We start from the raw sequence: 27,805 nt of genomic DNA, 5'->3' as shown, positions 1-27,805 counted from the left end.
CAGTATCCTCATCTCCTCTTCTTGTAAGGGCACTAATCACATTGGATCAGGGCCCACCCATACCATCTTATTTTACTTTAATTACCTTTTTAAAGATAGATCCAACCAGTCCATTCTGAAGGAGATCAGCCCTGGGATTTCTTTGGAAGGAATGATGCTAAAGCTGAAACTCCAGTACTTTGGCCACCTCATGCGAAGAGTTGACTCATTGGAAAAGACTCTGATGCTGGGAGGGATTGGGGGCAGGAGGAGAAGGGGACAACAGAGGATGAGATGGCTGGATGGCATCACTGACTCGATGGACGTGAGTCTGGGTGAACTCCAGGAGTTGGTGATGGAGAGGGAGGCCTGGAGTGCTGCGATTCATGGGGTCGCAAAGAGTCACACACGACTGAGTGACTGAACTGAATTGAAAGATTCTATCTCCAAATATCTCCACTCTGAGGTGCTGGGGGGGTTGGAACTTCAACATATGAATTTAGGGGATATGATTCAGCCCATACCAGGCTTTTACTCTAAATATGGGGAATCCTGGATAGTTTTCTCATGATGTACTCTGCATATAAGTTAAATAAGCAAGGTGACAATATACAGCCTTGATGGACTCCTTTTCCTATTTGGAACCAGTCTGTTGTTCTATGTCCAGTTCTAACTGTTGCTTCCTAACCTGCATATAGGTTTCTCAAGAGGCAGGTCAGGTGGTCTGGTATTCCCATCTCTTTCAGAATTTTCCATAGTTTCTTGTGATCCACACAGTCAAAGGATTTGGCATACTCAATAAAGCAGAAATAGATGTTTTTCTGGAACTCTTTTGCTTTTTCAATGATCCAGCTGATGTTGGCAATTTGATCTCTGGTTCCTCTGCCTTTTCTAAAACCAGCTTGAACATCTGGAAGTTCGCGGTTCACGTATTGCTGAAGCCGGGCTTGGAGAATTTTGAGCATTCCTTTACTAGCGTGTGCAATGAATGCAATTGTGTGGTAGTTTGAGCATTCTTTGGCATTGCCTTTCTTTGGGATTGGAATGAAAACTGACCTTTTCCAGTCCTGTGGCCACTGCTGAGTTTTCCAAATTTGTTGGCATATTGAGTGCAGCCCTTTCACAGCATCATCTTTCAGGATTTGAAATAGCTCCACTGGAATTCCATCACCTCCACTAGCTTTGTTCATAGTGATGCTTCCTAAGGCCCACTTGACTTCACATTCCAGGATGTTTGGCTCTAGGTGAGTGATCACACCATCGTGATTATTTTGGTCGTGAAGATCTTTTTTGTACAGTTTTTAGAAAGTGAAGAGGAACTAAAAAGCCTCTTGATGAAAGTGAAAGTGGAGAGTGAAAAAGTTGGCTTAAAGCTCAACATTCAGAAAACGAAGATCATGGCATCTGGTCCCATCACTTCATGGGAAATAGATGGGGAAACAGTGGAAACAGTGTCAGACTTTATTTCTTGGGGCTCCAAAATCACTGCAGATGGTGACTGCAGCCATGAAATTAAAAGACGCTTACTCCTTGGAAGGAAAGTTATGACCAACCTAGACAGCATATTGAAAAGCAGAGACATTACTTTGCCAACAAAGGTCTGTCTAGTCAAGGCTATGGTTTTTCCTGTGGTCATGTATGGATGTGAGAGTTGGACTGTGAAGAAAGCTGAGCACCGAAGAATTGATGCATTTGGACTGTGGTGTTGGAAAAGACTCTTGAGAGTCCCTTGGACTGCAAGGAGATCCAACGAGTCCATTCTAAAGGAGATCAGTCCTAGGTGTTCTTTGGAAGGACTAATGCTAAAGCTGAAACTCCAGTACTTTGGCCACCTGATGCAAAGAGTTGACTCATTGGAAAAGACTGTGATGCTGGGAGGGATTGGGGGCAGGAGGAGAAGGGGATGACAGAGGATGAGATGGCTGGATGGCATCACTGACTCGATAGACGTGAGTCTGAGTGAACTCCGGGAGTTGGTGATGGACAGGGAGGCCTGGCATGCTGTGATTCATGGGGTTGCAAAGAGTCAGACACGATGGAGCAACTGAACTGAACTGGATGATTTTGAACAGACAAGTGGCATAATTTGATTTATGTTTTAAAGTCCACTTTGGTAGCTGTTTGAAACAGGCTAAAGTGGAATGAGGACAAGACTAGAAATAAGGAGACTGATTAGGAGGATATCTCAATAATTTAAGTGGAAATTGGGGGTGACTGGGTTGAGTGATAGCAGTAGAGGTGAGAAGAAGAGTCAGATTCAGGATACATTTTTAAGTCGGATTTCCTGATGATTAGGATTTGGAATGTGAGAGAAAGGGTGACCCCTTTCATCAAGGTTTTCGGCCTGAGAAATTCGAAGAATGGAACTGCTACAACTGACATTGGAAGGCTCCAAGAGGAGCAGTCTTGTGGGGAGAGACATTAGAGTTGAAGTTGAGGCATATAAAGTTTGAGATGCTTACTAGACATTTAGGAAGATACGCCAATAAGTCAATGAATATATAAGTCTGGAGTTCAAGAAGGAAGCTGAATTGAAGATATAAATATGAGAGTCACCAGAACAGAAGTGGTATTTAAAGCCATGAGACTGGATGAGCTCACCAATGGAGTGACTGTGGAAGGGAGAAGAGACCAAGGGTGAGTCCTATATGACTTCAACATTATGGGTTAGAAGAAAAGTAGGGATCTCTTAAGGAAATTGAGAAGCAGCAGCCACTAAAGAACAAAGAAAATAAAGAGTGTTGGGCCCTTGAAACCAAGTGAAAAAAGTACATCATAGAAAAGAAGTAGCCACTGTGTCAAATATTACTGAAAGTCAACATTCAGATCATTGTTAACTTAAGACCATTTGGAATTGTCCCATAGCTCTGAGTATTCTGCTAGGTTCAGGAAAATTATGAATTTGCATAGTGGCAATTTTTTTGTGGTTGTTAGACTGAGCAGCAACAGCAGTAGCAGAGTGAGAACAATTTTCTTTCCAGCTTCCTACAGCCTATACAGAATCCAAAAGTCCTGCTTCATTCATCTTTAACTTGTGACTTCAGACAAGTCATTTATTCTCTCTGGACCTCCACCATAGGACTAGTAGGCTAAAAAGTCTCTAATGTGCCTTCCATCAACATGTTCTAATAAACAAAACAGTTCTAAAGAAGCCACAGTTTTATGCTTACCTCCTTGTTCCCTGTTCCCTATCACAGTAGCAGCAGCTAATTTTATGGAGAGAAATAGGCTATAATACAATTCAAACTCAAATTCTATAATAATAATTTCTATAGGCAGTAGATCTAAAATCATAAAATGGCCTGACTTTCTAGATCACCCTCTATTCATTAGCTTCAAGACTGCAGACCAATTTCAATTCAATGAGTAGTACAGGGATTCTGGAATTCATTTTCTCCTTCATTGTCATCTCTAATATTTATTTGCTTTCATGCTGAATTTTGTGACTCTTTCAAAATATGCTTGGATAGTTCCACTACTCTCTCATGTTCCCTTCTTCCCATGATCTTTGGCAACTTTGAAAAAGCCTAGAAGTTGTTCCTGCCAGAGACAGTTTGTGTCTCCCCGGCTCTATTGCTCAGATTGCAGAGTGCTTTATCTTGAGCGTAGCTGTTAGAAAAGTAAAAAGTGTAAAAGTCGTATCTACCAAATCGACCAACTTCATAGCCTCTCTGAGTCCATCATCACAAGGGGAAATAAAAAAGATGGACCTTTCCCCCTTGAATATTCCCACTTCAACAAAAACCATTTTAAAATCCATAAATTAGTCCAGCCAGAAAACAGCCTCACACAGTTCCTAAACCATTGACTGTTGCGTGGCAATATACACATGGCATTGATGAATCCTTGGCCTGGGATTTCCTCCAAGTCTCATACAATTGATTACTGGATTTTACAGACCAGAGTTGGCTACTACATAGAAGCCAGCATCCTGAGCTCTAGAGAGCTTTGCCTCATGCCTGTCCAACTGCTCCTTTTCTATTTATTTTTATGTCTTACTCAAGCCCCTTCTCATTTGTAATTGATGATTTTCCAGGCTTAATGTTTAGCCAGATAGGGATTTAACAGGTAACCCAAGGCAAAGATTTCATTGCTATGGACTCAAAACACTATCATGACACTGGAGAATACAGTTTCTCCCACCGAGTGTAAAATTCAACAGTTGTTTGATGGCAAGAAGCCATCTGATGGTGTGAGTCACCCCATATCCTTTCAGTCTTTTTCCCCCTCTTTTAGGTTAACAAGAATTGGCTTCTATCACTTATGATCAAAAATCTTAACCATTAAATCCTCATCACCTCAAAAAGTGTTCAGATCTCTCCATGCTTTATAGAAATGATATGAAAATTTATGGTTGTTGTTTAGTTGCTAGGTCATGTCTGACTCTTTTGTGACCCCATGGACTGTAGCCTGCCAGGCTCCTCTGTCAATGGGATTTCCCAGGCAAGAATACAGGTAGAGAAATAAAGTGTTCCAAGGTTTTTAAAAGAATGCTAAGCTTTATCTGAAGAAAAAACAGAAGTGCTCTAGTTTCAAAGATTTCTTTTGATGTGGACCATTTTTTTAGAAGTCTTTATTGAATTTGTTACAATATTGTTTCTGTTTTATTTTTTTTGGGGGGGGGAGTAGGGGGCGGTTGACCTGAGGCACATGGAATCTTAGCTCCCAGACCAGGGATGGAAGGCGAAGTCTACACCCCCAGCACTAGAAGGTGAATTCTTAACCACTGAACCACCAGGGAAATCCATAGAAAAGCATTGGTTTTACAAAGCATCTTAGTCAGGCTTCTCCAGAGAAACAGAACCAATAGGGGATATATATAGAGAGAGAGACATGGAGAGAGAAATATTTATTATAAGGAATTGGCTTATACAATGAAGGACGCTGAGAAGTCCCCAAATCTGCCAAACTGTAATCTGCAAGCTGGAGAACCAAGAAGCCAGTGTGTGGTTCTGGTCTGAGTCTAAAGGCCTGAGAACCAGGAGCTCCAACAGTAGAAGTCCTAGTCTGAGGGCAGAAGACTGATACCCCAGGTCAGCAGTCAAGCAAAGAGGGCAAATTATCTCTTATTCAGCCTTTTTGTTTTATTTAGGCCCTCACACATTCATTCGACAAGGCCCACTCACATGAAGGAGGGCAGTCTGCTTTTACTCTACTCAATTTACAGATTCAAATGCTAATCTCAACTGAAACACCCAGAAATAATGTTTAACTATCTATCTGGGCAGGCTTCCCTGGTGTCTCAGTGGTGTCTCAGTGGTAAAGAATCCACCTACCAATGCAGGAGATGTGGGTTTGATCCCTGGGTCAGAAGATCCACTGGAGAAAGAAATGGCAACCCGTTCCAGTATTCTTGCTAGGAAATCCCCTGGACAGAGGAGCCTGGCAGACTACAGTCCACAGAGTCGCAAAAGAGTTGGATGTGACTTAGTGACTAAACAACGACTTTATCTGGGCACCCTGTGGCTCTGTCAAGTTGACATATAGAATTAACCATCACAAAGAGGAAGACACAAAAGATAGTTCAGAATTTCTTTGGAAGTATTGGGTTGGCCAAAATGTTCTTTCAGGTTTTTCCATAAGCTGTTACAGAAAAACCCCAATGAACTTTTTGGGCAACCCAATACTTAGTGGTGACAATATAATTTCGAAAAGGCCTAGCTCAATTTGCAGAACAAACATTGTTTATTAAGACTGTTTCTTTGATAGAGCTGTGAGGATGGTATTAGGAAGGAGCTAGAGGTCTTCATAACACACTCATGGTGGCTGCCTCTGGTGGCCCCCAAGTTCTGTGCTCTCAATCTATTACCATGTTCACACTGAGGCCACACTTGCCACAACTGTTGTCAGCCAATGACAGAGTACAGCACATGTACTCAGAAATAAAGTCCTTATTTCACAGTAAGCAACCCTTTAAAAGATAACATTCCTTCTTGATCTTGTAACGGGCCACAATGATGCTTATATCTTCATTGTGTAAATTGCCAATAATATATACCATAATACCTGATTACTATACAGTCTTCATCTCCAAAAACTTAAATAATCTGCCTTGACTTCTCATGGGCAGAACCGTTCTTAGAGCTTTCTGAGATGTTATTCCCAGGTTATAATCCTCAGCTTAGCTTGAATAAAATTTTCCATTACTTTCTTAGATCAACTTATTATTTTTTTGTTGACACAGGGATACTAATACAGACTCACAAAATGTGTGTGTGTGTTAGTTGCTCAGTTGTGTCTGACTCTTTGAGACCCCATAGACTGTAGCCCGCCAGGCTCCTCTGTCCATGGAATTTTCCCGGCAAGAATACTGGAGTGGGTTGTCATTCCCTTCTCCAGGGGATCTTCCCAGCCCAGGGATCAAACCCTGGTCTCCTGAATTGCAGGCAGATTCTTTACCATCTAAGCTACCAGATGGTTTTTGTTGACATAAGGATACTAAATGAAGACTCACAAGACGTGACATATGGCAATTTTGACTCACAGACTCCTCATCAGACATGGAGACATTTTCTTAGAACTGCACTGCAGTCTGACACTCTTCCCACCTATGTCCTCCAGAGGGATCAGGTCTGTATCTCTGTCTGACAAGTGTCTCCATCTTGTTAGCTCTCTCTCTTTTTCCCCTAATTAATAAACAGACACATTTAATCCTGTTTTGACATATGCTTCTCAGAGGATGACAACTAACACAATTCAAAGATACAATCAAATTGCCAAATTGGAGGCTTCGTAAGAATGGATGATAGGAGTGTCAGAGGAGAATTTGGGAAGACCAGATAAAGGTAATGATACTGAGTAGGGTCCTGTGGGGCTCCTGGGCACAAAGCTTTTCTATGTTTGCCATTTCTTTAATTACAGGAAACAGCCTTCACTTAACCTTCCTAGCCATCTCTGAGTTTCAAGGGGCAGATTCAAGCAGTTGTTAATTAGGAAAGGGAGAGGATGGGGAAACAAACAGGAGAGGATGGGGAAACAGTCAAGGAAAACAGCAGTGCAGCCTTGGGGCAAGGCCCTGGTTCCCCACCATTACACACAGCAACATCTTTGAGCTGTTTTGCAGATACTGAAATCCCCTCCAAATAGGAGAAGCAGTTAACAATAGTATGCTACCCACGAACTCATAGACCCAAGACTGGTTAGAACCTGAAGGTTGATGATGCTGACCCCTACTTACCTCAGCACCAACCAAACAGAAGAATATCCACAAACTGATCACTCCCTCCGTTAACTATTACTGTAAAAGCTTCTTACCACCCTCTCCAAGTTAGGACACATGGTTTTGAGCACATTAGTCTGCGGTGACCCTCTTTTCCAAGCAAAGCAATAAAGCTATTCTTTCTACTTCACCCTAAACTCTTTGTCTCTGAGATTTAATTTGCTATCAGAGGCTGGACTTTGCTTCAGTAATATCAACAAGCCATGCAAGGGTTAATGGTAGTTTGTATCAGGGTGGTGTCAGCCCAGGTTCATGTTAATCACAACACATAGCAGATTTAATGAGAGATTTCAGGTTTCGGATCCCACCTGCCTCTTACTGGAAATGGGGCTACTCACAATCTAGCCAACTATGTCCAGATCTATAAGGAGGAGAGAATATGTTTGGAGGGCTTCCATACCTATAGCTAAACCAACATGCTAAAGACAGGCATGGACTCCACAGAGTTGTGGGTTTTTTCCTTCAGTTAGTTTTAAAATATTCTACAATTCAGATCATGTTCAAGGTTCTAGCATTATGAGATTTTTTTCAGTGACAGAGATTATAGCATTGCTATTTGTGCCACTATAATCAGAGAAGGGTCAGCATTTCCACTGCTAACATTGTATTTCCAGAGCCATAAAATTTACAACTTGCTGAAACGTGGCATGCAAAGTCAACCACAAAAATTTTCTAAATTTCCAGCAAAGACTCCTTCACATCATTAAAAAAAAAAAAAAAAAAGATGAAAATGTTTTAGTTTAGAATTCATTTAACTTAAAATGGTGACTTCTATTATACCGTCAAACTTAGTGAATGAATCTTCATGTGAAGAAGCAAGAATTTTTATAGGTATTTCATTAGAGAGTCACTTAAAAAGCATATTTGTTGGACTTCTAAAAAACCCAACTGCTGCTCAATTTGGGCATATCATGAGATCATTAAATAAAAAGAGTCTTATCACAGGCCTTTATTTCCTTTCTGGGGAAAAAAAAATCCAGTTGGAAAGCCACCACCTTCTCTGATTCTTAAAGATAATGGAGATGCTGAACTTAGCCTAAAAAAAAAGAAAAAAGGAAATGAGGGCAAAAATGTTGACACTCAGTGTCTCATAATAACAATGCTACTGGGTTATTCCTTACTCCCATCAGAGAGTGGACTTAAGAAAGTGAGTGTGCTATTTCATTCCTCCTTTACATTTATGTGGAGACAGCATCTTAACTGATATTGCTGTAGTTGAATGAGCAGCGAGTGTTAGTTTAAAGCTCACTTTCCCTGTGGGTGAGAAGTCACTTAACTAAAAATTTCAGCAGTGCCTTGGTGACACAATAAGAGAAGCTCTCACACTCTGATCACTGGAGCCAAGGACTCTGGAGGAAGTGGGAAGGTGGGGTGGGGGTTTCCACCTGCATAGAATGAGTGCTTGTCATTTCCTCAAATTCCCTGAGACCACCCACAGGCATGAAGGATAGTGAACAAAGCCTGGGGAATGAAGACTATCTTCAAAAGTTTCCTGGTGCTTCCTGGGAGATTTAAAGGACAATAAGAAAATAATTTGTTGGTTTGTAAGTCGGTTGACATGGCTTTTGATCATTCAAATGGGGCAGTTCTGCCTGGAAGGGATCAATCTTTTATTTTTTTTTTTTTCCAAAGACTAACACAAACAGATACAAATCAAAGGAGGTGTTCTTTCAATAAAGGAAATTCCAGAAAGGATGCCTAGGCTTAATTAAGATATAACCCTTTGTTTCAAGGGCTCTTCTTTCCCTTGCAATAGGAACTGTACTCTCTGAAGAAGCACGTGCTTGGACTGGTGAGATGGAATTCTTCAACAAGTAAGGATCTGTCTATGTTCAGGGCAACATCTTGGGGAAGCCTTGAAGGAAATCATGCCTGGAGTCCCATCTGACTTAACTCATCATCACAGTCCTTCATCACAACATAATGAGTGTTATTACTTCCTCATGTGGCCTGTGGGCTTCGTTAATTAAAGAATGGAAAGGTAAGTAAGATCCAACCTTTTGCTTTTAATTAATCAAACGATGTGTTTTCCATCCTCAAGTTGCTGGGCAGCAAGTAAAGAATTTAGTCTGCCTTCTAATACTCAAAAGAGTTCAGTGAAATAACTCAGCTGCTGGTCTGAGATTGTATAGACAACACAACAGACAGCCGGCTATTTTTTCCTTCCAAATTTTAAGTTGCTTATATTGCCCACATTGCTGCCTGCCACACAGTAATCACTGGGGAAAAGAAAAGATTGTCCTCTAACATCTCAACAATATAAATAAAACCTTCTTAAAGAAATGAGGCTTCCCAAGGTGGTGCAATGGTAACGAATCTGCCTGCCAATCAGGAGACTCAAGAGACACGGGTTCAATCCCTGGGTCGGGAAGATGCCCTGGAGTAAAAAATGGCAACCTGCTCCAGTATTCTTGCCTGGAAAATTCCATAGACAGAGGAGCCTGGTGGGCTAATCCATGGAGTTGCAAAGAGTCAGACACGACTCTGCACACACACAGGCAAAGAAAAGGTCCATATCTTAAACTTACATTTGGTCACAGAGCTAGGTAATCAGGAAGCACTCACACACAAAAAGAACTGGAACTAACATTTATCGAGTGACTAGGCTTCCCTGGTGGCTCAGATGGTAAAGAATCCACCTTCGATGCAGGAGACGTGGGTTCTATCCCTGGGTTGGGAAGAGCCCCAGGAAAAGGAAGTGACAACCCACTCCAGTATTCTGGCCTGGAGAATTCCATGGACAGAAGAGCCTGCCAGGCTACAGTCCATGGGGTCACAAAGAGTTGGACATGACTGAGCGACTTTCACTTCACTTCCCTTTTATTATACCAAAAACCATTCTCTTTTTGTCATATTAGCTGCCTTACTGTTCACTTGACTCACTGAAACCTCTGGCTTTTAGATCATTCCTCCACATGAAAACACTCTCTACACTTTAAAGAGAGATATTATTACCTGGAAGGAAATAATAATAACATCAGCCCATTAACAAGCCTTATATATTAGCAAAGGCAGCACCTCAGAGAGTTAGCAGGGACGACTGTATTTCCTTCTGGAGGGAAGGTAGGAAAAGCACAGAGTTGGGTTGGTGAATAAGTTTTATCCAGTGTGCCAGCCCTCACCATTAGTATTGCCTGCTGCCTGGAACTCTACTTTGAGGAGTCTGGAGGCAGAGCAGCTCTGTAGGAAAAAGAATTGTAATTGTTTAGCCTTCCTGGAGAAGGCAATGGCACCCTACTCCAGTACTCTTGCCTGGAAAATCCCATGGACAGAGGAGCCTGGTAGGCTGCAGTCCATGGGGTCATGAAGAGTCAGACATGACTGAGAGACTTCACTTTCACTTTTCACTTTCATGCATTGGAGAAGAAAATGGCAACCCACTCCAGTGTTCTTGCCTGGAGAATCCCAGGGATGGGGGAGCCTGGTGGGCTGCCGTCTGTGGGGTCACACAGAGTCACACAGTCGGACACGACTGAAGTGACTTAGCAGCATCAGCAGCAGCAGCCTTCCTGGAGGCTTGATAGTACGTAATGAGTGAAGAGCTACAGAATCCTGCTAGGAAAACCTGCCCTGTGAAGCCACTGCGAGAGTCGAGGTACAAAGTGAAAATTGTCCATCTCTTCATAAAAAAAAGAGAAAACTTTAGGTTTCTCTGCAAGAGAAACTCTCTGTGGGGATATGGCAATAAATCAGATAGCCTCTGCTATTCTCTCTTCTTCCAGATGCACTTTCTCCTGGGGGATGTCTCACACCGTGGTGGCCAGTGAGGAGTCAGGCCATGTTTCTGTCCACTTAATAAATACTCTGGCTCATGTGTAAACATGTGACTCTTCCCTCAGTAGCCCATAGCATGATGAAATAGGTTGGCTTATTTAAAGAAACAATATCTGGGAGGAACTAGATGATAATAGGTACGTAGAGTAGAGACCTCATGAACATTTTCCTTTCATGGAGCACTTGGGCCCTCTGGTAAAGTCTTTGGAACCCCTAGTCAGAATAATATTTTAAAATATATAAAATAAAGAGTTATAAAGGAAACCTGTTATATTGAAATATAGTCAGCAAAATATTAAAATGAAACAAACGTGATCTAGTAATTTTGGGTTTCTTTATCAATATAGTAAATAGCAAGACAATACATTTGAAATATTGACAAGTTAAAGTTAAATTTTATTTTGCAATAGCATAGCAGTGTGAAGGCAGTTGGTTTTCATTTGATTTGGAACATTAAACTTTGGGGTGGATCTTATCTCTTTCCACATATTAATACAAGAACACTAGAAAAAGCAACGTGGATGTCTGGATCACCAGGGTGGTACTGCAATCTTTGGTGGCAGAAAGCTGCCCAAATGTTGGCCAGCTACATCACCTGAACATCTGCAGATAGAGCGACTTTGCTCTCATGAAATAATATTTGCTTCTTGCAGGTTGAATAACAATCACAATTTCAAAGTATGATGAACAAAAATGATATTTACAGATCTCTGTAATATCTAGAAATATCAAAGTATCTGTGATTTCTGTTGGTGATAAAGCCCTTGATTGTGCCTAAACTTCTGAGGTTTGCTGCTGAGACAGACTGAAATTTTTCACTTCTGTATTCAGTTTTTCTTCATGACTTTGCAATTCCACTCACAAAATGCAAAGTGTACTTCCCCACTCTAGCCTTTGAACTCTAGCACATGACTTGTTTTAGCCAAAGAGATTGTGCGCCAGTGTTGAACCTAGGCCTGAAGAAGCATCATGTGTTTTCACTGGTGTGTTAGTGCATTCTTCATCACCATGGGAAGAATTTTCCCAGAGTGGTCTACTAGTCTAAGGAAAACGAAAGATACTTGGCACAGAACTGCCCAGCCAGCCTACAAAAGTGCAGCAAAAGGCAGAATCCACTGGCTTGGCTCACTGTAGATCACACAACCCACCAAGGTATGAGGAAGTTTAACTAAGATCAGAAAAGCTATTCCAACTGACCTATAGGTGCATGAGAAATGAATGGCTATTGTTGAATGATACTGACATGTGTGTTTGTTATGCAGCAGTAGCTAAATGACAACTTTTTCTACAATTTAAGTAAAGCTACATTTCAGTGAGATTCTGTGCAACCTAGTTAGAGTTTAGTAAACATCAAGGTGTGATGTTTTCCAACCCAAGTTCACAAATCCTTCTAAAACAGAGACAGGGGATCCACAGCTTAACTGTTCAGGCTCTGCTAAGATAATTGAGATCCCAGAAAGGTATCAAAATAATATTACTGAAGCTTAAAGAAGATATCAAAATAAGTATAATGATAATCCTAAGAAGGAAGAAATAACAGTATGGCAGCAAAAAATGATTTAAATTATATTGCTGATATTTTAGAGTAAATTCAAGTTTACTTAGAATTTTAAAAATTACGTATGTTTTCAACTTTTATTAGATATATAAATAACTTGAGTATTAAACAAAATATCAACAACTGTAATTATTGCTAGCTACATTAAAAACAACATCAGAAGCAAAAACTCTGAGCATTAAGAACCTGCCACTTCTCCTTTTCTCTGAGTCTTACTTAGTTCAATTCTTCCCAGTCCTCTTTCTGAAAACTGACAGGTTGGGGTGACCTTCCCTCCCCAAGTCAAACACCCACCTCTTTTTCTATTCTAGAAGGAATGAATGGGAACAACCATTCCTTTTTATTACAATCTTGCCCCAAGATTAGGAAGGATATCATCTTACTATTATGTCCAGAAAGACTTTCATGATAAACCAGTACAATTCCTAAAGTCTGGTTTACCTATTTTAAACATCATTATGTGTGATGATTAATTTTATGTGTCAACTTGACTGGCCACAGGGGGCTCAGATTAACATTATTTCCGGGTTTGTCTGTAAGCGTGTTTCTGGATGAGATGAGAATTTGAGGGGGGGGGGTGGTTTTCTTCCAGGTTTATTGAGGTATAATTGATACACAGCACTGTACAAGTTTAAGGTAAACAGCATAATGAATTGACTTAGATACATCATGAAATGACTACCACAAAACATTAGCGAACACCCATCATCTCATAGAGATACAAAATTAAAGAGAAAAAAAAAGTTTTCCTTATGATGAGAACTCCTAGGATTTACTCTCAACAACTTTCATATATAACATAGAGCTGTGTTAACTGTAGTTTTCATGTTGTACATTACATCCCTAATACTTATTTATCTTATAACTGGAAGTTTATACTTTTTGACTGCCTTCATCCTCCCCTCCTCCATTGGATTTCCCCTCCCTCCATTTCCCACCTCTGGTAACCATAAATCTGATCTTTTTCTATGAGTTTGCTTGTTTGTTTTTTGAAGTATAATGGACCTAGCACACTAACAACATTTTAGCTCCTGTTATATACTGTAATGATCCAATGTTTCTATACCTTTCAAAATGATCACCATGCCAAGTCCAGTTGCCATAAGGTCAACATTTGAACCAATGGATGCAGTAAATCGTCCTCCCCAAAGTGGATGGGCATTATTCAATCCATTGAGGGCCTAAACAGAACAAAATATGGAAAAGGAGGAATTAGCTCCATTTTCCCCCTTTTTCTTGCCTCAATGATTGAGTTAGGATATCTTATCTCATGTTCTCTAACCCTTGGACTGGGATCTTCACACAGACCACCCTCGTTCTCAGGCCTTTGGGCTCAGACGGAACCACATTGCCAGCTTTCATGGGTTTTCAGCTTGCAGACTATGGGACTTGTTAGTCTCTCCATAATTGCATAAGCCAATTACCAATAATATATATGTATGTACATATACATTCATACATATCCTACTGGTTCTGTTTCTCTGGAGAACTCTAATATGCTGTGTACAGAGCACCAACAAAATGGTCCAGTCAGCTCCATACTGAGATCAACACAGTTTCTTTTCATTCCCATCAGTTTAATTTGATACGAGGACCAGGACTCTACATGAGTAATTGTTTGAACCAAAAGATATACATGCCCTAAGAGTAATCAACAATTTTCAGGACTAGGACATCTTAAATCCAAATGAAGGGGGATAGAGAGACTAACTCTTCAGAGGTCCTCTATAAGCACACTTATATAATATCATCAACAGAAATTTTAACGTATTGCCCAAACTTTCACTTCTCTTATTCAAATAAAAAAAACACTGGGGAAAAAACTAGAAATATCTGAAAAGTATCCATGAACTAACAAGAAAATAAGTAATACTTCAGCCAAAAACAAGGTGGAAGTGGGAATCCAGAAACATAAGGGACATCTTTCACTGAAAATTTACCAAATCAGTAAGTCTTGACCATCAGCTGCCAAAGCCTCAATAGGGTTTAGGAAACAAGTCCTAGACCCTCCCAAAGTAGATCATATATTGGGAGACCTATTGACAAAGCAAGGATCCCAAAGGCGCTCACTCTCAGTATAAGGATAAAATGTAAATCATAAACATCACTCCAAAGCACTTAAGGGAAAATTGCCTTCAAACATTGAATAGAGCAGGGAAAAGATAAGACATTCCTCTTTAGAAATCATGTATTGTTGTTTAGTCACTCAGTTGTAATGCGACCCCATGGATCATAGCCCCCCAGACTTCTCTGTCCATGGGATTTTCCAGGCAAGAATACTGAAGTGGATTGCCATTTCCTTCTCCAGAGGATCTTCCTGATTCAGGGACCTAACCCACGTCTCCTTCATTGCAGGCGGGTTCTTTTCCACTGAGCCACTGGGAAAGACTTTTCTTCATGTATAATTGAACCCAAATTTATACCAACTGAATGGTCTTAAGGACCTCAGAGTATGAGTTTAGTTGATAGGGGACCAGGTTCTTAGTGCTCTCAAGTATGAGACAGAAACAAATGCAAATTCACTTCAAAAAAGCTGTAGATTTCATCCTAGAAAAATGAGCAGCCCTCAATTAAATACACACACACAAAATGATGAGCAAAAGCCAAAAGAAATTAAACAGCAGAATCAGATCCTCAATGACTTCAAATACCAGGATCATGAGAACCACAATGTGAAATAGTATATTGAATATATTTCAATAAATAGAAAAGAGTTTGGATATTGTGATTAAACAGCAACCAGATTTTAAAAAGCATAAAACAGAACTTCTGGAGGTGAGAAATACCATAATTGAAATTAAAAATTCAATAAAAGGTTCAATAGCAATTAAGTCATGGCCACTGAAACAATTAATGATTGGGAAAACAAAACTGAAGAAATTATCAAAATTAAACCTAAAGAGAAAGATATAGGAAATATGAAGAACAGATTAAGATACATAGAAAATAGAATGAGAAATCAATTTTTTTTAATTGAAAGAAAAGATCCTAGCACTTCCTGTCATTTAGATATGTGGGCAAGATAAAAATACATTCAGCCATTCAAGGTCTCAGAAGAATGGTCAGATTAAGACTCACATTGAAGACGTGTTTGGGATGAAGTACTTTAAAAAGAAGGAAAATCCAAGAGATGCTGTATGAGATATATGAACTAAATGTATTTAAATATCTTAGTGAAGAAAAAATATGTATTCTACTGATGACTTTAAAGAGCACACAAATGCTTGATTCAGCACAAATTTTAGAAGGAATTTTTAATTTGTAACAGAACAACCACTATACACAAATTTTAACATACAGGAGAGAACATTAGGTCACATTGATTGACTTCAGAATAAGCAAATACTATAAATTTTAAATATAAGACAAATTTATAGTAACATAGGTGAATAAAGTATCCTGTTGGAGTTTTTATTATTTGAAAATAGTTAAATTTGAAGAAGAGAAAAAGAAATATACATATACATACACACACACACATAATAATCCATAATTAAATTTCTAGATATTACCAAAATGACAAGATCAGGGTAGAGAAAGTTAGGGGGAGAGTTTTAAAAGCCTAAGCATATGTATACTTCTCATCTTGTTGGGGGAAGATAGAGATGTCTGCTTTTCTAAGAAGAAGTATTAAAAAGAAACGTGGAAAAAGTGGAACAAATTGAAATCATCAACAAAACAAGAGTGAAGGATCGATATGTCAGTAACTACATTAAGTGAAAATGGACTCAACTGACATTTCAAAGTAAGAAATTGTCAGATTGGAGTATGAGTGTGTTGGAGGAGAGGGCAGTGCTGTTTAGAAGAGACACATCTTATCTCCATTCCAGAAAGCATAACCCGTTCTCTCTACTCCTTATGATGTACATAGGTCTCTTCACCTTCCTGTACCTCAGTTTTCTTGTAATATGAAAAATGGTGCATCAGCTAAATGTTTTTGTCTATGAGTAACAGAACCCCATCTCAAAGAGGATTGAACAATGAGGCTGTTTACAATCATACTGCTGCTAAGTCGCATCAGTCGTGTCCAACTCTGTGCAACCCCATAGACGGCAGCCCACCCGGCTCCGCAGTCCCTGGGATTCTCCAGGCAAGAACACTGGAGTGGGTTGCCAGTTCCTTCTCCAATGCATGAAAGTGAAAAGTGAAAGTGAAGTCGCTCAGTCATGTCCGACTCTTCGAGACCCCATGGACTGCAGCCTTCCAGGCTCCTCCGTCCATGGGATTTTCCAGGCAAGAGTACTGTAGCGGGGTGCCATTGCCTTCTCCATTACAATCATGCACTAAAGTCCAAAGATAGGAGGTGCTTCAGTGTATCTGTTTTGTCCTCAGCCTAGCTGCTCTCTGTCTCTCTCTCTTTTTTTCTGTGTATTTTCCTTTTTTCTTTAAAATTTTTATTGGAGTACAGTTGCTTCACTGGAGTATAGCTCCTGGAGGAGGAAATGGCAACCCACTCCAGTATTCTTGCCTGGACAGTCCCATGGACAGACGAGCCTGGCAGTTTACAGTCCATGGGGTCACAATGAGTCGGACACGACTGAGCACTGCCCATATAGTTGCTCTACAATGTTGTGTTAGTTTCTACTGTAAAGCAAAGTGAATCAGCTACATGTATACATATATCCTTTCTTTTGGGGATTCCCATTTATGTCACCATGGAGCACTGAGTGGAGTTGCCTGTGCTATACAGTAGGTTTCCATTAGTTATCCATTTTATTGTTGTTATTCAGTTGTGTCTGAGTCTTTGTGACCCCATGGACTGCAGCATACCAGGCTTCCCTGTTGTTCACTATCTCCTGGAGTTGGCTCAAACTCCGGTCCATTAAGTCAATGATGCCATCCAACCATCATTCCCCCATTTTCCCCCTGCCCTCAATAATTCCCAGCATCAGGGTCTTTTCCAATGAGTCACCTCTTCGCATCAGGTGGCCAAAGTATTGGAGCTTCAACTTCAGTATCAATCCTTGCAATGAATATTCAGAATTGATTTCCTTCAGGATTGACTGGTTTGATCTGCTTGCTGCCCAAGGAGAGTCTCTAGGCAAGAATACTAGAGTGGGTTGTCATCTACTTTATGTATAGTATCAATAGTGTCTTTATGTCAATCCCAATCTCCCAGTTAGGCTAGCTCCTCTTCTGACCTCAAGACAACCCCTACACGTCTATGCAACCCATGCAGATGCAAACATGCACAGCAGCAAGAGGCCTGTCTCCTTCAGGGGTCTCATCTAAAGAATAAAGAGATCTTGCTCAGAATCCTCCTAGCAGCTTTGTCACGTTTCACTGACTAGGATTTTATCTCTTCTTCACGTCTAAACAATTCCTGTTAAGGATAATGTAAAGCAATGACCTACCAGGCTTACCCTCATTCCTGAGGGATGGGACACGGAAGGACCTCATCACATGAAGGAGGTAAACATGCAAAAGAAGTGATGCTCTACCAGCAAGGAAAAAAAGGAGAGAAATACTTGTTACATAGGCAACCAAGGATGTCTGTTATCAGTGCGGACAGGTCTACCTTCCAACAGGGTTGATGTAAATAACATTTGAAAGTTCTTAGAAAATATCTGGCCTAAAGAAGACATTTCATGAAAATTATTCTTCCTCCTGTTTTCCCTTTCTTCTCTCTTTGCCTCCAGTTACAGTCTGGGCTTCTTTTTCTCTCCTTCATTTATTAGTTTAAGGGATTACAACTACAGCAGCCTGGGGAGTCCCAGAGCGTTTATATCACCCCTGCGCTGACAGACTGTAAGTCACCCCTAAAACCCACAGGCTAATGTTCGACTACTTTCTGGCCAGTGCAGCTGAGACAGCATTGAAACAGCATAGATCGAATTAGCAGCAGCCTGGTCCTCCCAAGCACGCTTAATACCGCTGTCCTGTTCATCTTGTAGACGCAGGTTTTGGTAACTGAGGCTTCTCTGTGTTTAGTCATCATCATAATTTACACTTAAATATTTTGTACATTTGTTGTACAATTAAAGTGACTACATTTGCATTTAGCTCAGAGTTTCAGATTAGAGCCCCTGATTCATAAGTACATGTAAAATTTTGTAGAGACAATAGCACAGTTTGAATATAATGATTTCAAACACTAATTGAATGGAACTACAGCAAAGTAAAGAATCTTATTATTTCCTTTTATCTGGAGCGTGCTGCATGCTAAGTCGCTTCAGTCATGTCCAACTCTTTGCGACCCTATGGATTGTAGCCCGCTAGGCTCCTATGTCCATGGGATTCCCCAGACAAGAATACTGGAGTGGGTTGCCATGCCCTTCTCAAGGAGATCTTCCTAACCCAGGGGCTGAACCCACGTATCTTACACCTCCTGCATTGGCAGGCAAGTTCTTTACTACTATCACCATCTGGGAACTTTTACCTGGTGCACGTCTGCAAATATATTTAGGTTTGGGATGTTACCTTTACTAACATAATATTAACAAATAGTAGTTATGACTTGTTGGAAACTTGCCAAAAGCCACTTTTCTATGTGTTTTACCTTTATTAATCTAATTTAGTGCTTTTATTTAATTGAAACGAAGAAACTGAAACACCAGTTATAAGTAGCTTATTCAAGACTAGAAGGTTATAGCCAGAATTCAAACCCAAGCAGTCTTACTCCAAAGCCTACTCTCTTAACCATGATCTAATGAAAGCAGTATTGTCGAAAAAGGCTTGCGTTAGGTTTGCTTATTATATATATATAATGAAATATCACTCAGTCATAAAAAAAGAATGAACTTCTGCCATTTACAGTGATGTGGACAGACCTAGAGAATATTATGCTTAGCGAAAGTAAGTCAGACAAAGACAAATCCTATTATTACCTTTATGTGGAATCTTAGAAGATGATACAAATAAGCTTACATGCAGAATAAATGGACTCACAGACATAGAAAATAGACATGTTTACCAAAGGGGAAGGGAGGGGAGGGGACAAGTTAGGGGTATGGGATTAACAGATACAAACCACTATATATAAAATAGATCAGCAATAAGGATTTACTATGCAGTTAGTTACTCAGTTGTGTCTAACTCTTTTGCGACCCTGTGGACTGTAGCCTGCCAGGCTCCTCTGTCCATGGGGACTCTCCAAGCAGGAATACTGGAGTGGGTTTCCACTCCCTTCTCCAGAGGATCTTCCCCACCCAGGGATCAAACCCGGGTTTCCTGCATTGCAGGTGGATTCTTTACCACTGAGCCACCAGGGAAGCCCTGGGAATTATACCCGATATGCTATAATAAGCTATAATGGAATATAATCTACAAAAACACCTGAGCCACTATTCTGTACATCTGAAACTAACACAATGTTGTGAATCAACTATACTTCAATATTTAAAAAAAAATTAAGCCCATTCCTTTATAACTAAAAACAAAGCAAAACAACCCATAGTACTCTGTCTGAAAATCTTTACAGACCAATTTCTCATGAAAATGTCTACAAGGTGATTTGAACTTTGGGGAGAAAGTGTCGACAAATTCCAAATATTACCAAAAAATGTGCTTTTCCCTCCAGATCAAGAGAAATCATACATTTTATTAAAGCATCACTGAACTATTTCAGAGTTCAAATCAAATTATGTGAGGGTAGAGATTGTCTGCAGAAGGGAATGGAAAACCACTTCAGTATTCCTGCCTTGAGAACCCCATGCACAGTATGAAAAGGCAAAAAGATAGGACACTGAAAGATGAACTCCAGGTCACTAGGTGCCCAATATGCTACAGGAGATCACAGGAGAAATAACTCCAGAAGGAATGAAGAGACAGATCCAAAGCAAAAACACCACCCAGCTGTGAATGGGACTGGTGATGGAAGTAAAGTCTGATGCTGTAAAGAACAACACTGCATAAGAACCTGGAATGTTAGGTCCATGAATCAAGGCAAATTGGAAGCAATCAAACAGGAGATGGCAAGAGTGAACGTCAACATTTTAGGAATCAGCAAACTAAAATGGACTGGAATGGGTGAGTTCAACTCAGATGACTATATATCTACTACTGTGGGCAAGAATCCCTTAGAAGAAATGGAGTAGCCATCATAGTCAACAAAAGAGTCCGAAATGCAGTACTTGGATGCAATCTCTAAAACGACAGAATGATCTCGGTTCGTTTCCAAGGCAAACCATTCAATATCACAGTAATCCAACCAGTAATGCTGAAGAAGCTGGAGTTGAATGCTTCTACAAAGACCTACAAGACCTTCTAGAATGAATACCCAAAAAAGATGTCCTTTTCATTATAGGGGACTAGAATGCAAAAGTAGGAAGACAAGAAACACCTGGAATAACAGGCAAATTTGGCCTTGGAATACAGAATGAAGCAGGGCAAAGGCTAATAGAGTTCTGCCAAGAGAATGCACTGGACATAGCAAACACCATCTTCCAACAATACAAGAGAAGACTCTACACATGGACGTCACCAGATGGTCAACACCAAAATCAGATTGATTATATTCTTTAGCCAAAGATGGAGAAGCTCTATACAGTCAACAAAAACAAGACCAGGAGCTGACTGTGGCTCAGATCATGAACTCCTTATTGCCAAATTCAGACTAAAATTGAGGAAAGTAGGGAAAACCACTAGACCATTCAGGAATGACCTAAATCAAATCCCTTATGATTATACAATGGAAGTGAGAGTAGATTTAAGGGATTAGATCTGATAGACAGAGTGCCTGATGAACTATGGACAGAGGTTCATGACATTGTACAGAAGACAGGGAGCAAGACCATCCCCAAGAAAAAGAAATGCAAAAAAAGCAAAACGGCTGCCTGAGGAGGCCTTACAAATAGCTGTGAAAAGAAGAGAAGCAAAAAGCAAAGTAGAAAAGGAAAGATATACCCATTTGAGTGCAGAGTGTCAGTGAATAGTAAGGAGAGATAAGAAAGCCTTCCTCAGTGATCAATACAAAGAAATATAGGAAAACAATAGAATGGGAAAGACTAGAGATGTCTTCAAGAAAATTAGAGATACCAAGGGAACACTTCATGCAAAGATGGGCATAATAAAGGACAGAAAAGGTATGGACCTAACAGAAGCAGAATATACTAAGAAAAGGTGGCAAGAATACACAGAAGACTGTACGAGAAAGATCTTCACGACCCAGATAATCACGATGGTGTGATCACTCACCTAGAGACAGACATCCTGGAATGCAAAGTCAAGTGGGCCTTAGAAAGCATCACTATGAACAAGGCTAGTGGAGGTGATGGAATTCCAGTTGAGCTATTCCAAATCCTAAAAGATGATGCTGTGAAAGGGCTGCACTCAATATGCCAGCAAATTTGGAAAACTCAGCAGTGGCCATTGGACTGGAAAAGGTCAGTTTTCATTCCAATCCCAAAGAAAGGCAATGCCAAAGAATGCTCAAACTACCACACAATTGCACTCATCTCACATGCTAGTAAAGTAATGTTCAAAATTCTCCAAGCCAGGCTTCAACAATACATGAACCCTGAACTTCCGGATGTTCAAGCTGGATTAAGAAAAGGCAGAGGAACCAAAGATCAAATTGCCATCATCCGTTGGATCATCCAATAAGCAAGAGAGTTCCAGAAAAGCATCTATTTCTGCTTTATTGACTATGCCAAAGCCTTTGACTGTGTGGATCATAATAAACTGTGGAAAATTCTGAAAGAGATGGGAATACCAGACCACCTGACCTGCCTCTTGAGAAATCTGTATGCAGGTCAGGAAGCAAGAGTTTGAACAGACTGGTTCCAAAGAGTAAAAGGAGTATGTCAAGGCTGTATATTGTCACCATGCTTATTTAACTTATATGCAGAATACATCATGAGAAATGCTGGGCTGGATGAAGCACAAGCTAGAATCAAGATTGCCGGGAGAAATATCAATCACCTCAGATTTGCAGATGACACCACCCTTACGGCAGAAAGTGAAGAAGAACTAAAGAGCCTCTTGATGAAAGTGAAAGAGGAGAGTGAAAAAGTTGGCTTAAAGCTCAACATTCAGAAAACAAAGATCATGGCATCCGGTCCCATTGCTTCATGGCAAATAGATGGAGAAACAGTGGAAACAGTAGCAGACTTTATTTTTGGGGGCTCCAAAATCACTACAGATGGTGACTGCAGCCATGAAATTAAAAGATGCTTACTCCTTGGAAGGAAAGTTATGACCAACCTAGATAGCAAATTCAAAAGCAGAGAATTACTTTGTCAACAAAGGTTCGTCTAGTCAAGGCTATGGTTTTATGGATGTGAGAGTTGGACTGTGAAGAAGGCTGAGCACCGAAGAATTGATGCTTTTGAACTGTGGTGTTGGAGAAGATTCTTGAGAGTCCCTTGGACTGCAAGGAGATCCAACCAGTCCATTCTGAAGGTGATCAGCCCTGGGTGTTCTTTGGAAGGAATGATGCTAAAGCTGATACTTGAGTACTTTGGCCATCTGATGTGAAGAGTTGACTCATTGGAAAAGACTGTGATGCTGGAAGGGATTGGGGGTAGGAGGAGAAGGGGACGACAGAGGATCAGATGGCTGGATGGCATCACTGACTCGATGGATGTGAGTCTGAGTGAATTCCGGGAGTTGGTGATGGACAGGGAGGCCTGGAGTGCTGCGATTCATGGGGTTGCAAAGAGTCAGACACGACTGAGCGACTGAATTGAACTGAGACAGCATATTAAAGAGCAGTGACACTACTTTGCCAACAAAGGTCCGTCTAGCCAAGGCTATGGTTTTTCCAGTAGTCATGTATGGATATGAGAGTTGGACTATAAAGAAAGCTGAGTGCTGAAGAATTGATGCTTTTGAACTGTGGTGTTGGAGAATACTCTTGAGAGTCCCTTGGACTGCAAGGAGATCCAACCAGTCTATCCTAAAGTTAATCGGTGAATGTTCATTGGAAGGACTGATGCTGAAGCTGAAACTCCTATCCTTTGGCCACCTGATGCAAAGAACTGACTCATTGGAAAAGACTCTGATGCTGGGAAGGATTGAAGGCAGGAGGAGAAGGGGACAACAGAGGATGAGATGGTTGGATAGCATCACCGACTCAATGGACATGAGTTTGAGTACACTCCGGGAGTTGGTGATGGACAGGGAAGCCTGGCATGCTGCAGTCCATGGGGTTGCAAAGAGTTGGACACAACTGAGTGACTGAACTTAACTGAACTGAGAGATTGTTAGCTATACTCTGAACATATTCCCCTTCCCTTCATCTTAGCACTAGAGCACCCCACCATTATCACCATATTTAGCACTGCACATGGCCTCTAGATATTACAGTCCCTGTATCTCTTGCGGCTAGATGTGGCCTTTTGATCATATTACCACTAGGGTAATGTGAGCAGAAGGGATGCTTGCAACCCCTGGGATGCTTTCTCATAAGGAAAATGCTTGACCCCACTTCTTCTTTCTCCCTTCCTTCTGACTAGAATGGGTTGACATGGATCAGAGAAGCAAGATTCTAACATGAGGACCAGGGAAGCATCTCAGAGCAGAGATGTTAAGCAGTTTTGGGCTGTGGATCTCTTAGGCAGTCTGATAAAACCTATGGAGTTCTTCTTAATGTTTATAAATGCATATATTAAAATATATAAAGGTTAAAAAGGGAAATTTATTAAAATGTACTTCTCAAAATATGTTTAGAAGCATTAATATAATATGTTTACTAACCCACTAAATAACAAGCTCTAAAGACAGATCTACCGTTAGCAGTGATATGGTATAATATTAAGATATTTGCAATAAATTATATGATATAAAATTAACTGTAATTACTATTGGTGGCAAAGTCATAGGTACTGAAAAAATCCTTGTTGGTTGTTGTCTACCTTCAAAAGTGAAAGGAATACTAAATCTTATTTACAGGTGAATGAAAGATAGCATTTTCCATCCAAGTTCAACAGATTTCCTAAATTCTACACATGGCCTCCCAAGGTGGGAATGATGAAGAAATAAGACAAAGACTGACCTTGTGGAACAGAGCCACCTATTTGCCATGGATTTCCAACCTACCTCCTGACTGTTACATTAAGAGAGAAAAAAAAAAAAAAAACTATTAAAGCTACTATCAGACTTCCCTGGTGGGCCAGTGGTTAAGAATCCACCTGCCAATGCAAGGGACACGGGCTAGATCCCTGGTCTGGGAAGATTCCACATGCCTTGGGGCAACCAAGCCCATGCCCCACAACTACTGAGCCCACATGCCCTAGAGCCCATGCTCCGCAAGAAGAGAAGCCGCCGCAATGAGAAGCCCATACTCCATGCCTAGAGAGTGGCCTCCAGTTGCCCCAACTAGAGAAGACCTTCTTGCAGCAGCAAAGACCCAGTGCAGCCAAAAGATAAACTAATTCATAAAAAATAAAGCTGCTGTATTTTAAACTCTCTGCTATAGCAGCTTAATCTGTACTCTAATATAGTGGAATATTACAGCCCTTCAGAATTAGCAAGGTGAAAAGACAGCCTTCAGAATGGGAGAAAATAATAGCAAATGAAGCAACCGACAAACAACTAATCTCAAAAATATACAAGCAACTCCTACAGCTCAACTCCAGAAAAATAAACGACCCAATCAAAAAATGGGCCAAAGAACTAAATAGACATTTCTCCAAAAAAGACATACAGATGGCTAACAAACACATGAAAAGATGCTCAACATCACTCATTATCAGAGAAATGCAAATCAAAACCACTATGAGGTACCATTTCACACCAGTCAGAATGACTGTGATCCAAAAGTCTACAAATAATAAATGCTGGAGAGGGTGTGGAGAAAAGGGAACCCTTTTACACTGTTGGTGGGAATGCAAACTAGTACAGCCACTATGGAGAACAGTGTGGAGATTCCTTAAAAACTGGAAATAGAACTGCCTTATGATCCAGCAACCCCACTGCTGGGCATACACACTGAGGAAACCAGAAGGGAAAGAGACACGTGTACCCCAATGTTCATCGCAGCACTGTTTATAATAGCCAAGACATGGAAGCAACCTAGATGTCCATCAGCAGATGAATGGATAAGAAAGCTGTGGTACATATACACAATGGAGTATTACTCAGCCATTAAAAAGAATACATTTGAATCAGTTCTAATGAGGTGGATGAAACTGGAGCCTATTATACAGAGTGAAGTAAGCCAGAAGGAAAAACATAAATACAGTATACTAACGCATATATATGGAATTTAGAAAGATGGTAACAATAACCCGGTATACGAGACAGCAAAAGAGACACTGATGTATAGAACAGTCTTATGGACTCTGTGGGAGAGGGAGAGGGTGGGAAGATTTGGGAGAATGGCAATGAAACATGTAAAATATCATGTAGGAAACGAGTTGCCAGTCCAGGTTCGATGCATGATGCTGGATGCTTGGGGCTGGTGCACTGGGACGGCCCAGAGGGATGGTATGGGGAGGGAGGAGGGAGGAGGGTTCGGGATGGGGAACACATGTATACCTGTGGCGGATTCATTTTGATATTTGGCAAAACTAATACAATTATGTAAAGTTTAAAAATAAAATAAAATTAGAGAAAAAAAAATACAAAAAAAAAAAAAAAAAAATTGTCCTTTATCTGAAGTCTATAAAAAATCAGTTTTCGGCTACTCCGGAAATCAAGTTTAAAAAAAACAACAACTAAGAATGGATAGGGAGAAGGAGTGTCCAGTGTAACAGATCCCTCTTTATTTAGTCAGTTATGAATGATTAGTCACTCAGGTCAGGCATTCTTACTGTGACTACTCTTCGGTCATTACTACCAGGTTCCTAGGGTCTCTGAAAAATGCAACCTCAGTCATTTCAAGGCAGAGAAGTGTGGATGCCTCGTGTGTTTGATGTGGCTGGAACTACATCAAACAACAGCAATAAAGAACGCTTCTGAAGGATTTAGTCTAACTGCCTCTTGGTATTTCTGAAGAAGGGCAGGAAAAAAAGCTTCCTCCAGCCATTATTGTGATTGTTCACAAATTTTCCATTTACTATACAAATTTTAATCTCAGCCCATTATATGAAACAAAATGAAAGCAGGAAACACTTGATCTGAACAATTCTTTGTCATTCTTCAGAAAAGGCTTATACAAAAGAACTGAAGAAACAAGTAAACAAAGTTTTACTCGTTATTAAAAGACACCAGAAAACCAGGTGTGATAGGACTCTGAAAATTTTTGGATCACACTGCTTGGAAGACCTTCTTCTTAAGTCCCAGAGGAATAATTGGTTTTGTGTAAAAAGGTTAGAAAAGATTAAAGTCAGAGGCAACAGCAATGTAGAGTGTTTTGCAAACACAAAATATCATGAAGTCAAAGAACACAGATAGGAAAAAACAAAAGACTTACAAAATAACTTCCTGTTGAATTAAGACTTTTTCTAGAAGACTATAAAAAGTTCTGTTCTGTTTGCTTTAAGATAGATGCTAAAAACTGAGGAAATAGACTCAAGAAAATCACATTGATGGCAATAATAGCAACCTCTAATGTTGATCTGGTTTGTGTAAAATTGGTATTATTCATGTTTGTGTGTGCTCAGTCACTTAGTCATGCCTTACTCTTTGTGATCCCATGGACTATAGCCTGCCAGGCTCCTCTGTCCATGAAACTTTCCAGGCAAGAATACTGGAGTGGGTTACCATTTCCTCCTCTAGGGAATGTATTACTTCTTCCTTAAATATTTGGGAAAATTCACCAGTGAAATCATCTGGGCCGAAGATTTTCTTTGTGGGATTTTCTGTTTCTTTTTGCTAATTCTTGTTATACAGGAGTTTGCTCACTTCATCTAAGTCACTGGATTTACTGGCATAACATAGGCTATGATACTCGCTTGTTACCATTTTTATTTCTACAGGGTCCCTAACAAGACTTCTATTTCACTTCTAACAGTAATAATTTGCCTTTTCTGTCTTCTGTTAAAGGCTTATCAATATTATCAATTGTTTCAATGAACCAACTTTTGGCCTTGTTGACTTTTTTATTTCATTGATTTCTGTTTTTTACTTTTTCCTTCTTTCTATTTACTTTATGTTTAATTTGCATTTCTTTTAGTAGCTCTTGAAGGTGGAAGATGAGAGCACTGATTTTTAAGCCTTCTTTATTTTGTAATGCAAGCCTTTACAATATAAAATTATCTTTCAGTTCAGTTCAGTCACTCAGCTGTATCCAACTCTTTGCATCCCCATGGACTGCAGCACGCCAGGCCTCCCTGTCCGTCACCAACTCCCAGAGCTTACTCAAACTCATGTCCATTGAGTTGGTGATGCCATCCAACCATCTCATCCTCTGTCGGCCCCTTCTCCTCCTGCCTTCAATCTTTCCCAGCATC

General features: G+C 40.3%; 1 protein-coding gene across 3 annotated transcripts in view; it reads right to left on the bottom strand.

Annotated features, from left to right (window-relative positions):
* TBC1D30 (TBC1 domain family member 30) overlaps positions 1-27,805 on the bottom strand; it is a 291,603-nt gene that overhangs the window by 62,692 nt on the left and 201,106 nt on the right. The window contains exon 14 of one of the 3 annotated variants that reach the window (XR_011464194.1): positions 13,518-13,711. The exons of the other annotated variants lie outside the window; for them this stretch is intronic. The gene's annotated coding sequence lies outside the window, so the exon portion shown is untranslated. Of the gene's footprint in view, positions 1-13,517; positions 13,712-27,805 lie in introns of those variants that run through there. 3 annotated transcript variants of the gene reach the window in all.

Source organism: Bos mutus, chromosome 5, assembly GCF_027580195.1.
Source record: "Bos mutus isolate GX-2022 chromosome 5, NWIPB_WYAK_1.1, whole genome shotgun sequence".
NCBI lineage: Eukaryota > Metazoa > Chordata > Mammalia > Artiodactyla > Bovidae > Bos > Bos mutus.
The sequence above is the reverse complement of the archived record's forward strand: the minus strand, read 5'-3'. Positions and strand labels throughout refer to the sequence as shown.